This window comes from Muntiacus reevesi, chromosome 3 (genome assembly GCF_963930625.1).
Source record: "Muntiacus reevesi chromosome 3, mMunRee1.1, whole genome shotgun sequence".
Lineage (NCBI taxonomy): Eukaryota > Metazoa > Chordata > Mammalia > Artiodactyla > Cervidae > Muntiacus > Muntiacus reevesi.
Window position 1 is genome coordinate 42,264,328 of NC_089251.1, and position 12,698 is coordinate 42,277,025.

Here is a 12,698-nt window from a genome sequence, read left to right on the forward strand (position 1 = left end):
GCCGCCCCCCCACCCCGCCCCCGCTCCCCAGCATGCGCAGTGCCTAGCGAACGCAGACGCGTCCTCAACAATGTACATCTTTTTTCTTGAGGAGAACTACAACTCCCAAGAGACAGCTCGGCGCCGCCGCACCGCCTCCCGCTGTGGCCCTGCCCAGTCCCCTCCCTCCGGTCCCGCCCTCCCGCTAGTCCCCTCCCCTCCCTCCGAGCGTGGGTCAGAGACCCAGAGGCGGTGGAACCGTCGGGGGGCGCCGCCGCTGCCGCCTCCAGCAGCAGCACCAGCTTCGCCGCGCGTTCGGATTTGCCTCGAGCCCTCCCGGAGCGCATCACAAAGCGGATCCCGCGACTCTTCCTCCGCCCGCGGCTTCTCCAGCGTTCGGCTCCGCCGCCAACTTCCCCTCGCTGGGCTCGGCCGGCTGGCAAGCAAGGCGGCGGCGGAACGGGCTGTCTGCTCGCGATCCGCGCGCACGCACACTTCTCCCCCCTCGCTCCGGGTGTCGGGGCCGTGCTGGGATTCCGGCCACCAGCAATTGTCCGGTGAGTGTGGCCGCAGGAGGGGTCGCGGCGGGGCCGCCGAGGGGTGCGGGCCGGGTAGGCGCGCAACTTCCTCAGCGGCTTGCCGGGGCGGCCGGCCGGCCGGCCCTCCCCGCCCGCCTGCGCGCCCCCGCGCCGGAGGCGGCCGGGAGCGGAGTTTGCGGCGCCGGCATCCCGCGCCCTCGCAGGAGGAAGCGCCTTTGTCAGGAGCCGGCCCGGCGCGCCCTCCCCCTCTGCCTGGGAGCGGGCGCGCGGGTGGCCAAGTCCGAGCCCCGCGCTCGGGGCCGGGTCGCCAGCTGCCGGAGGGGAGCTCCGCGGGGGCGGGGAGCGAGACCGAAACCAAAGGGAAACAAAAGGGGTCGTGGGCTTTTCTTTTGTTTGTGCGACAGTGATAACTTCTTTTTCCTTTCCTTACATAACACAGACTTCCAAGTTAGTCATTCTTTTTATTATGATTATTGTCATCATCTCTGCGTGTCCCTCGCGTTTCCTTTCATGTCTGCATCTCAGAGCACTTAAAAACACTAATTAATTACACCTCCGGGGCCCCGACGAAACAAGTTAATAAGCCCGTTTGTGTATGTGGGTAAACTGAGGTCCAGAGGAGCTCTCTAATTGATGGATACGCTTGCTCCTCCACCGCACCTGGTGTCTGAAGACCTGAAAGCATTTATGAGTAAAAACGCGTTCTCCAGTGCCCCGTGGAAAAGTTAAAGATGTTCCTTTTACTTACAGGCTAACTAAAGTCTAAAAGAGGTCGGGGTACTTGTTAGGTAGTTCAAACAATAACTCTTCTTACATAGTGTTTGAATTTTAACCTCAGAAGTCTCTTGAAAAATGCCCGGAGTGGGGAAAATACTGTGATCATAAACTCACCTATCTACTTTTATTTTTTGGGTATGTAGGTTTCTTACAAGGCAGACGAGCAGGGATGGGGGATGGGGGTGGGAGGACAGAGACTTTTTAACGTAGGCTTCACAGATTTTAATCACTGCACACAAGGAAATGTGTCTTGGTTTTAATAGCGCCAACAGCCTCCCCATCGTTTAGTCATCAGATAATTGAGTGAGCGCTTTATCCATAAGGTGCTGGTTGTGCTAAGAACTGAAGCTTTAAATATACGAAAAGGTCATCTATTTGTTTTGGTTCAAAGACGGTGTACTTCTCTTAGGCTGCAGAATGTTGTTTTGTTTTCATAGCAGCTGATCTTTTGTTTAAGAACTGGCTTTGTCTTTTTCTACCTTGAGTATGGGTTACCTTCATAATTGAGCAGAAAGGTTAGAGTGTTTTTGTTGTTATTTACTTTGCATAGTAGTGTGAATTTAGATTTTTGAATTGTGGAGAAGGTTCAATTTCTCCAGTTCTTGTTTCAGTTTATGGCGTTTTCTTTGTAACTAACAAAGAGAAAATGTTTTCTCAGAGTGATCAGATTTATATCTTTCAGAACATTGTCCTTCTTGTACAAATACAGCACATAAATTCCTTGTGTTTTTCACTCGTACCAACAACCTCTTGTGGAGGAAGATAATTCTGAGGACAAGTTTATTTTGGTAGCTGACCCAAACTAGAAGGTACTGCAAATTTAAATCAAGCATTATTTCTACTAGTTATTTCCTGAGGTGAATAATGATCAGAACTGTAGTAACAAGACTTTTTGTTATCTGCAATTTCTTGAATTTAATTTTGTATTTTATAGTTGCCCCTAGATTTTAGATTCTGGTGATTCCATCAGAAAAGGGAAGGATGTTCTTATTTTGATATTTTCCTCCAGTCTTCTAACCTGTTCTCTTTCTGTAGTATCTTGAAAGAGATCGCGACTTTAAAACAGTTGAAAAATAGAACAGTTAAGTGTATGGAAAGATGCGTGTAGTGAAGTGGCTATAATACTAAATCTAATAAATTTAAGACTTTTAAAGAGAAAACTGTCACCTAGATTTTTATTAATAATACATAAGTGCTGTCATATAATAATAGTGATATTTATTGACTTTAAAAAAGAAAAAGAGATCCTGGGAATTGTCTCTTCGTGGAAGATTTGGGGGCAAGGAGAAATCTGTGCTTTCCTTAATATTTTCATTGAAGTGACCTTATAGTCGGTTAAGTTGAACTTTTTCTACAGCGTTTACAAACCAGATTTACCAGAGGCATTTATTTGAACTTTAAAAGCTACTAACACAATGTCTGCTCAGTCACTGGAGTCCAAAGGCAGAAGTTAGTGTTGACTGTCAAAAGGCTGCAGGTTTCCTAGTTTCTTTGGAACCCTTTAAAGGAAATGACTGAAAAGCACAGGGCAGGGAACTGAGTCTAGTACTGCTGAATGCTGCTGAGCCAAGTTTCAAGGGGAAGCCTAAATATGTTTCCATCCGTCTTTGTTTCAGCTTCCTTTCAGGTTGTCGGAATGTCACTTCTATATGAAGAGTTCTGTGAATTCAGAATATGCCTTATTGTGGCTGTCCAGTAGGTCAGATGATAAGGACTGTAGTAGTCGTACTCTGTGAAGAACTGTTTTCAGACAGAAGCTTCTGTAGCTAAGAAGAGATTTTAATCTGGAAGACTTTGAAAACTAACATTCTCACATAATACGCCTTATCATGGCACATCGGTAGAGACCTTTTCTCATATTTATTGAATCAGAAAGACTTATATGGATTATTTTGTTGTCTGTTTTAATTGTGTATGTGAAAACATAATGACAAGCACGTGATGGCACTGAGAGGTGGTGCTAGAAGTTTCTTTGGAAAAATCATGCTGTTCCATGAAGTTACATTTGTGTCTTTTAATTGAAGAGAATAAAAAAATTTAAAAGCCAGTAGAAAGAAGAAAGAAAATCAGTAGAATGAAGGAAACCTGATGAAGATATTTTTAAAGAGTACAGTATTACAGATTCCTGGCAGCAGTATGTAAGGGACAAAATTCTAGCTAAAGTCAGTAAACAGTGAATTCCATTTAGCACTTTCTGTTTATAGATCTCTAGCCATGTTTTCCAGATTCCCTCTAAATATATCACATAGGAAATGTAAATAGAAATCATTCCTTCAGGGGATTTGAGTTGTTAGGAGGTTTTTTTTTGTTTTTTTTTACACACATGGTAATGAGGGTTTATTGGTTTTCTTTGTTAAAGTTCGACCTCTGTTAGAGAACCGTTTCCCCCAGACTAATGTGTAGGAACCTCAATGCAAGAAATATTAGACACTGAAAGAACTAGATATAATTTCAGGTTGTATCACTAGCTTTTAGGTGTGTGTGTGTGTGTGTTCTCTCGAAAGAGCAGTTCTGATAATTGTTCCTTCCAGAGGTTGAAAATAATTGCATGTAGTAGGTCTTACATAGTTTTTGTTTTTGCTGAATGAATTTGCAAGATAAAGAGAAAGCAGAAGATTTCTTGAGTCAGAGAATTTATTTCATTTTAAATAGAAGTTACTAATTGAAACATGAACATCTGATTGAAGCCCTTCAATTAACATAGCTTTCTTCAGAAATAAACTCAAAGGGAAAGAGCTTCATCAGGTACTGTAAAAGAACTGAGTTGCAAATGAGTCTAAGAAGACCTGGTTATTTTTTCAGAATGTTGGACATGTTTTAGATATTTTGCTATGATAAACTCCGTTTCAGAGAAGTAGAGTTCTACAATTACTCCTTGTATCACTTCATAATACCATTTACAGAAAATAGAATACTTTTTTACACTTCATAATACCATTTACAGAAAATAGAATAAGTTGCTGATGCCTATGAGAAAATCCTGACATTTGTCATCCCCCAGTTAATCGTGACCGTCCATGTAGTTAAAAAAAAGTTTTTAATTGAATACACATGTAATTTACTTATTTACTTCCTTTTTGAGGAGTTTATTGCTGGTCTTTTATTTTATAATGTACCTCTTGGGATGTTGTTACTTCTAAAAATATGTAGTACCCCCGCTCAGTTTCCCACCATGTTCTGCAGTTTCTCCTATTAACTTTTTGGCTTCAATTTGCTTTTCCCCCTAAATTGTCTAAAATGAGCTAAGAAATGTTGAAACTTACTTGACAAGAAATACAGTCAGTAATTTATTATGCTAAGCTTCAGCTAAATTTCAAAATACAAGTTTTGTTGGATCTATTTTGGAAATAGAAATTTACTTACTTTAAAGGTGGCAGATATAGCTAGTAGATTTCAACTTGGGTACCAAATCTGATTGCCTGGTGGTTACTGCCTAGAGTGCCATGTAGAAAACATGGAGTCCTGGTTCAGACTCAGCAGGACAGAGTGCTGTGATTAGCAATTTCTGCTGTGCACTTTTGGCATGAATGCCAAATATTCATTTAATGTTTTTTGGATGCCTTTTATGTGTCAGGCATTGGTCTAAATGCTAATAGCACACAAACTAAAATCTCTGCCTTGTGGTGTTTACATTTTAGTAATGACGCAGACAATAAAATAAACAAATAAAATAGTTTGTGTTTTAATGACAAATGGCCTGGATTCTTTTAAGCAATAAATAGCAAGAAATCAGAGGGAGGGGTAATATAACTTTAAAAGCAACTCATGGGTCATATCTATCAAATGCATTGTATGGTCCTTAGATCCTGCTTTGAGCAAACTAACTGTAAAAGACATTGGTGAAAATTTTGGGAAATTTGGACATTGGGATATTTAATAAAAAGGAATTGTTGGTTTTTAGGGTGTAATGTATTGAACATGTAATGTAATTTTAAAACAAGAGCCTTACCTTTTGGAGATAGATATTTATGAATTAAAATATGATATCTGAAGTTTTTGCTTTAAAATAATTTGGAGGAGAGAGGAACATAGATGAAGCAGTATTGGCCACGTATTGAAAGTTGTTGAAACTGGGTAATGGACACATGAGATTTCTTACTTTCTACTTCTGTGTATGTTTGAGAATTTCTATAATTAGCAGTTTTACACACACACACATAAAGCAGAAAGGGAGAAAGGGGTATATGGGTTGGGAATGCAGAGGTAGTAATTAATTGAGTAAAGACCTGAAGGAGTTGAGAGCAAAAGCCTTGGGGCTAATTTTGGGGCAGGACATTCCAGGTGGAGGGAAGAGCAATTACAGTGACCCTGAGGTTGAAGTTTGATTGTAAGGCCAGAAATTACAAGAAAATCAGTGTGTCTGGGTTAGAGTGAGAGAGAATAGCAGGGGATGGTCAGAAATACGGGGCTTCCCAGGTGGCACTAGTGATAAAGAACTCACCTGCCAATGCAGGAGACTTAAGAGACATGAGTTCAGTCCCTGGGTCAGGAAGATGCCCTGGAGGAGGGCATGGCAACCCACTTCAGTATTCTTGCCTAGAAAATCCCATGACCAGAAGTGTCTGGTGGTCTATAGTCCTTAGAGTGGCAAAGAGACACGACTGAAGCAGTCAGAAATGTAAGTGGAGGGTAGAGGAGACCAACTTGTATAGGACTTGGTTGTCCATCCTTCCTTTAGAGTAAGGATATTTATTTTATACACTTATCTAAAATAAGTCTTCAGCGACCCTGGAAGCTATGCACTTATTTCAACAACACTGCTACTGCTAAGTCGCTTCAGTGGTGTCCGACTCTGTGCGGCCCCGTTGACAACAGCCTACCAGGTTCCTCCGTCCCTGGGATTCTCCAGGCAAGCATGTTGGAGTGGGTTGCTATTTCCTTTTCCAAAGTATACATGCATGCTGAGTTGCTTCAGTCATGTCTGACTCTGTGCAACCCCATAGACGGCAGCCCACCAGGCTTCTCTGTCCACAGGACCCTCTAGGCAAGAATACTGGAGCAGGTTGCCATTTCCTTCTCCATCAACAATGCTAGCATTACTCAAATATTTTTGGAACTTTTAAAGAATTGCCTTCTAAGCCAATTTAAGAGCCACACATGAAAATAGCCCATTACTTTCTATTTACTCCTTGTTTTTAAGGAAAAGGGATATTAGCTACATGGTATCTCATTTTATTTATCAGATATGACTCAGAAAGGATTTTGACAGAAAGAAAATAGGAAATAACTTCAGGCTATTTGTGAATATCAGATCTACTCAGAGAAGGCCATTATTGTTTCTGAAAATCAGATCTACTCATAGACTAAAGAGGAGTTTTAATAATGTCCTAGACAGTTGTAGCATCATTTAGAACAAGGATATAACCTGTGAGAATGACTGACATGGAAGAGACTATACTCATTTGGATATTTAAGTTCTGTCTCATACATGAAAACACATACACACAAGACCATGCATATTTCTTAATACTTAGGTATTCGAAACAGTCATTGCTGATAAGTTTTGTGTCATGCATCCAAAATGGAAGAGATGGCATTTATCATCATAATGAAACTGTATAACTTTCTTGTTGCTATGGCATACACTTGGAATTGAAAGACTAGCATGCGGTTAGTGTTAGGAATTTGGCTTTCAAGTCTTCTTGTGTTCATGTTTCAAATCTCAGATTAGTAGTTGTTTCAAGAACATGCTGATTTCCCATGAAGAACTCTTTTTAAATCTTTATTAAAATTACAGAAAAATCAGACCCTTATCCTCCAAGTGTTTGAAAGCTCCCCTTCCCCGAAAAAAAAACTCCATCAATAGGAGTTTTTTTAAAATCATCTACTTATAGGACAATGTAAAGATTATTAGTTTTGAAAATTTTTATACTAGTTCATTTTTTTAATAGGAATGTTTTTCAACCTGAGAAACTTAACATTTGAATGCTTTTTAGTAACATTGAATAAAGAAAATATCCTTTTTCTAGTCAATTATGCATAATAAGAAGGTACAGTATTTTCTTTAACCAGTATGATACGTAGATCTCTGCAAGGAGATCAAACTAGTCAATCCTAAAGGAAATCAACCTTGAAGGAATAAAGCTGAAGCTGAGGCTCCAATACTTTGACCACCTGATGGGAAGAGCTGACTCATTGGAAGAGACCCCGATGCTGGGAAAGAGTGAAGGCAAATGGAGAAGAGGGTGGCAGAGGATAAGATGGCTAGATAGCATCACCAAACTCAATGGATGTAAGTTTGAGCAAACTCTGGGAGATGGGGACAGGGAAACCCGGTGTGCTGACAGTCCATGGGTTCGCAGACAGACACGACAGCGACTGAACAATAGCAACAAGCATAGAAATGAATGGAATTAAGTAGAATTTATGAAATTTTATTATATAATAGGTTACTAACAGTGACCACTAAGCACATAAATACGTAACTGTATAAGGAATACTTTAACCAAGATTCCTATTTTTCAGAAAATTGTTAGGAATCTAGTTCTTTAATTCACTCAAGAGTTTTTGTCCTTTTGGTGGATAGATAGGTAGATAGCCAGATCCTTTCTTCATATACTGCACATACTATTAGGATTAAGCTGCTTGGCTGGATTATTTAATGTGTTTTAAACACTATCCTTTGAACATGGAACATAGGCCATGTTTAATTTTGGGGCTTTCCAATAACTCAGGAAGTCTTTAACAAACTATCTTTGATTTACCTGTGAAATAAAAGTGATGGTAGTTTTTTGGAAAGGAATTTGAAATTTTAAGAGGTGACTGTACTTGAGATAACAGTCAGTCTTTTGATTTGGTGGTAGGATTATCAAGCTGTTTTCTCATTTCCATTTTTTTTGTGGAATAAATAACTTATGAAGGAGGAGAAAGAGAAAGAGGGAAAAGGGAGAGAGCAGGAGAAAGAAGGAAAGAAAAAAATTGGCTCTCACAAAATAGTAACCATGACCAGATAGACCTAGTAATTTGGATCTACTTAAGTGTCCATGACCTAATGAGCTAAGATTCAAACTTATAAATTCAGTAAAGAGTAGTAATAAGAATACAGCTTCTCTTTAAAGGAAAAAAGTTGCTTTGCAAAAGGGCCATGTTATATTTCACATTGACTTGAACATTGTGACCATGATAAGGCCTGTATTTCATTTTGGAGTGAATAATGATGACGGTGATTAACAGTAGTTTATGGAGTTATATGAAAATTCGGTCTATTACTTAAGTTCTGTTAATGGTTGCAGCATCAGGTTCCAGGTTATTCTATTCACCTTGTGTGTTGCAAATACTCATATTCCACCTCTCTGACTTCATCTTTCTCTCATGCTCATCTCTCCACTCTGCCCTGGCTCTGTTTATCTTCCTTCGCCAGCTTTAGTAGAGCCCATTCCTCTTTGACATTTTTTTCTGCCATTTTTTATACTTATAAAGTGGATTTGAAATGAATTAAGGGACTAAAAGATGTGACATGTAGATGGCAAGTGTAGTACTTTTCCTATGTGTGATACCTAGTTAGCTTCTCTTTATCTTTTCTTGCCCTTTTTATGGTGTGTGTTCTAGTGGAGAGATAGTGTATTGTATCACTTGCCACTCAGAGATAACTGACCTAATAGGATGGAATACTTTTTGAACTGAGTAATATAGAAAATAATAATAAACTCAGCCTCATAAGTTAATCCTGCATCCATCCAGAATCTATACATCAGCTAGCCTAGTGGATTTTCAAAAGCTGTTTTCAGCTTTTGGTATATGTTGTTGTCTTTTCTGAAAGTGTCAATCAATCAAGAACTTTATCATCACTGTAATAATAGTTAATCATAAATGGCCTTGGGGAAAAACTGTCTGGATTTCCATTGAGCTGTTTTTTGATAGTGGAGAGGAAAGGAGAAAAAGATTAGTAATGTGATGAAGTCCTTTATAACTTCTTCCTTCCGTAGAGTGAATTATAAGGTGACTGGCCCCGATTTTTTTTGCTAGTTGTAGTGTTCAAGGTATCTGTCAGTTGCCTTAATCTTCAGAAGGTACAGTTCAGTTTAATTTTACTTTTTAACAATAAGCGAAAACAATTGGCAGTATGTGGTTCTTCAGAACCTTAGAGTTGCAGTCCTGGTTCTTGGCAGATACTATCCACAGTACTTAGTGTTCCTGTGGATTTACACCAGCTTTAATGAACTGCATGTACTGGAAACACTGAAAGCTGATTTTCTTTAATTTTAGACTACAGTTAACATAATGGATTTTTTCTTCAGATTGTCTCTCACTACCATACTTTAAATGTACCAAAGGACTAAAAGACCCAAATTACAAAACTAGTTAAGTTTTTATCATTCATGAGAAAATGTGTGAACTGTGTGTGTGTGTCTTTTATAAAGTATGAGCTGCTAATTAGAAACCACCGTCCTATAGACAGACTTCATGTATATGAAAGCTTTTCAAATTTGCTTACTGCCTTACTGTAATTTTCGTTTAAAGTAGGAAGATTCCGTCTCTGAATTAGTCCTGTCAGGTCACTGAAGGGCTGTGAATTTTGAGGTAGACTCTTAAACTGTTCAGCAGAGAGCAGATCTGTGATGTCAGTGGTCCCAGATCTTTTTTAATTTCATCACCGACACTTCCTCAACAGAAAGTAAATCCCATTTTACTGAATCTTCTTGATTGTATCTCTTATAGAAATGGCACACTAGTCTATCTGCTGATAGTTGAGTTCTTAAAGACCAGTCTTCTTAAGACTTTCACCGGAATTTGCCTCCTGAGGCTGTCTTTTAAATGGCTTCCAAAAAGGATTTGCTACTTTTCCAAGCTGAGTAGGCTGTTAACAATTCAGTATGCCCCCTCATTCTCCTCCTACCTCTTAAATTGAAAGCGCCTTCATAGCACCTAGGTTCCCTGAGTCATCATGGCTAAATTCTAAAGAAGAATTGTCACATGGAAACACTCACCATGAAATAAAATTGTCAGAAAACAATCTGAGTCAGAGATCATTCATGGATCACAGTGATACAACTTAGAGGTTGTGGGCTTCATTTAAATCTTTGAATGTACTTTCATTTAAGTCTTTATCATAGGACTTGTAAATTTCAAGGACTTGTTTATTCCCAGCTAAATTTTAATTGGTTTGATTTTTATTATCTACTACATGAAAATGCCTTACTATTTTTAATAAATGTATCCAACAGGAGAAGCAGTATGGTTCTGGATAAGAACGTCTCTTGATTCAGAAGTCAAGAGGCGTAGAGTTCTGGTCCATTTATGTGGGATGCACCTCACATATTTCACTTAATGTCTTCAAGCCTTAGCTTCCTTTTCTTTACAAGGAAGGTCAGAAACTCTATGAGAGCACTCCTTGGAACCAAACCATGGCAGATAAAGCTGATAGCTAATCCCCAAATGGCCCTAGACTCCTTTTTGGTACAGCACTGTCAGCACCTATATGGTTGGCATTCTAGATGAAATCTGTCATCTCAGCCTTATAAAGTCCTTCTAACTCCATGATTCCATGACTTCCCATAGGACATCTCCCTCTCCCAGTCTTTACTGTCTTTTTCACGTGAGCGTCAGAGTTGAAACTCACTAGGTGAATTTAAGCATTCTTATTTTTTGTAGTCAGGGATAGCATGTGTATATTTCACACAGTACTGTAGACTGATGTTTATACCTGCCCAAAATGCATGTGTAGAGACCTCATCCACAATATGACAGTGTTTGGAGGTAGGGCCTTAGGGATGTATTTAGGTCTCGAGGGCAGAGCCCTCCTGAATGAGATCCAGTACCTTGTAAATGACCCTGGGGGGATTTCTTACTCCTTCTATCATGTGAGGACATAGCAAAAAGATTTGTGAATGAGGAAGTTGGCCCTCACCTGACATCAGATCTGCCAGTGCTTTAGTCTTGTACTTCTTTGTCTCCAGAACTGTGAGAAATAAATCTCTGTTGTTCATAAGCCATCAGTCTATGGTATTCTGTTATAGCAACCTGAATGGACTAAAGGATGTTGCACTATTAAGAAAAAGTGATTGGAGAAGATTCATGGGTACACTTAAAATTCCAAGTGAAGTGTAACAAGTCAAAATGGTCAGTGATAATTTGATTGACTCATTTTAACTCCTAAGTGTTTTTGTGGCAAAACCTCAGGTTAGTGAAGTTCATAGTAATGTTGTGTCTGTTTGGAGGGCAAATAATGAAGCAGAACGTATCCTAAATTGAGAGGGAAGAGGCCTGAGTTCTAGGTCTGCAAACTTTTTAAACTGATTAGTATCTTCATCTATGTAATGATAACAGACCAGGGCTTCTTGGACATTAATACAGTGTGTGAGTTATCTGGGGGTCATAACTAGGTGCATATCCTGATTTAGTAAGTCTGGATGGACCTTGAGATTTTGTGTTTTTAACAGTCTTCCAGATGTGCTACTACTGTATGCCATGGACCAGAGTTTGCTTTATGAAAGTGCTGTGATGGTATGAGGCTCTTTTTGCTGGATCTTTAAATCTTTCCTTCTTTCTTTCCATCTGTTTCACATCATCCATGAAACTTGGTTTTTTTGAAGCCTCTTGTTTTCCTAGACTCATTCCCTATTTTCTCAGCCTAAGAGCTTCTTTAGTTTTGCTGTTTTTCTTTTTCCAGAACCAACTTCATAGGTAGTCAGTCATTCAAGTTAGTATGGTAGTAGAATAGAAAGAGGCTTTGATTTGAAGAAAGTTGGATTCAAATTCCTCCCTCACTGGTTAGCAGCCTTATGTAGTTGACTCAGTTTACCTCTCAAAGCTTTGAATACCTTCCAGATAGGCTTGTTGAAAGGAGGAGAAATTATATGTAAAGCCCTCAGCACAGTGTTGAGTGTTCAGTAGGTGCTCAAAACCCAGAAGCTGTGTTTATTCTTACTGGCATCCTGATTTGGTTTTGTAGAGGAGGAAAAAGCTGTGGAGATCACTTACTGTCTCTGTGTTTCTAAATCCAGTGACACTTCTCCACCATTTATCTTACCTGACTTCTCAGCAGCATTTGATATCAGTTGGTACTTCCTACTTTTTTAAACATTCTTCGTCACTTCCAGGACACCATATACCTTACACCAGCACTTAATGCTGTTGCTTTTTTAATGTCTTTCAGAAGCTGCTGCTGATCTTGTAGAATCCTAAATTTTTAATTCTACAAGGCTTAGTCTTAGATTAGATTTTATTCTCTTATTCTATACTCTTCCTAGGTAATTTCTTTTGTATGTTGGAGATTTCCAGGTCTTTATTTCCATCCCAAGCTCCAGACTTATATGTACAGTTGTTTTCCACGGATGTCTCAAATGTAACTCCGATTCTTGTGCTCAAACTAGTGGGAACTTGAAGAGCACTAGACTGTAGAAGTTTTTGAACAATGAGTTATTACCTTTCAAAAAAGTTAATTTCCAGCCAATTTCCCCCCAG

General features: G+C 39.5%; 1 protein-coding gene across 2 annotated transcripts in view; it reads left to right on the plus strand.

The window, feature by feature from the left end:
* The first annotated feature begins 233 nt into the window (after nt 1-233).
* PELI1 (pellino E3 ubiquitin protein ligase 1) overlaps nt 234-12,698 on the plus strand; it is a 53,987-nt gene continuing 41,522 nt past the window's right edge. Inside the window, exon 1 of one of the 2 annotated variants that reach the window (XM_065929058.1) lies at nt 234-536. The gene's annotated coding sequence lies outside the window, so the exon portion shown is untranslated. Of the gene's footprint in view, nt 537-7,337; nt 7,528-12,698 lie in introns of those variants that run through there. The other variant, XM_065929059.1, reaches the window with a different exon arrangement.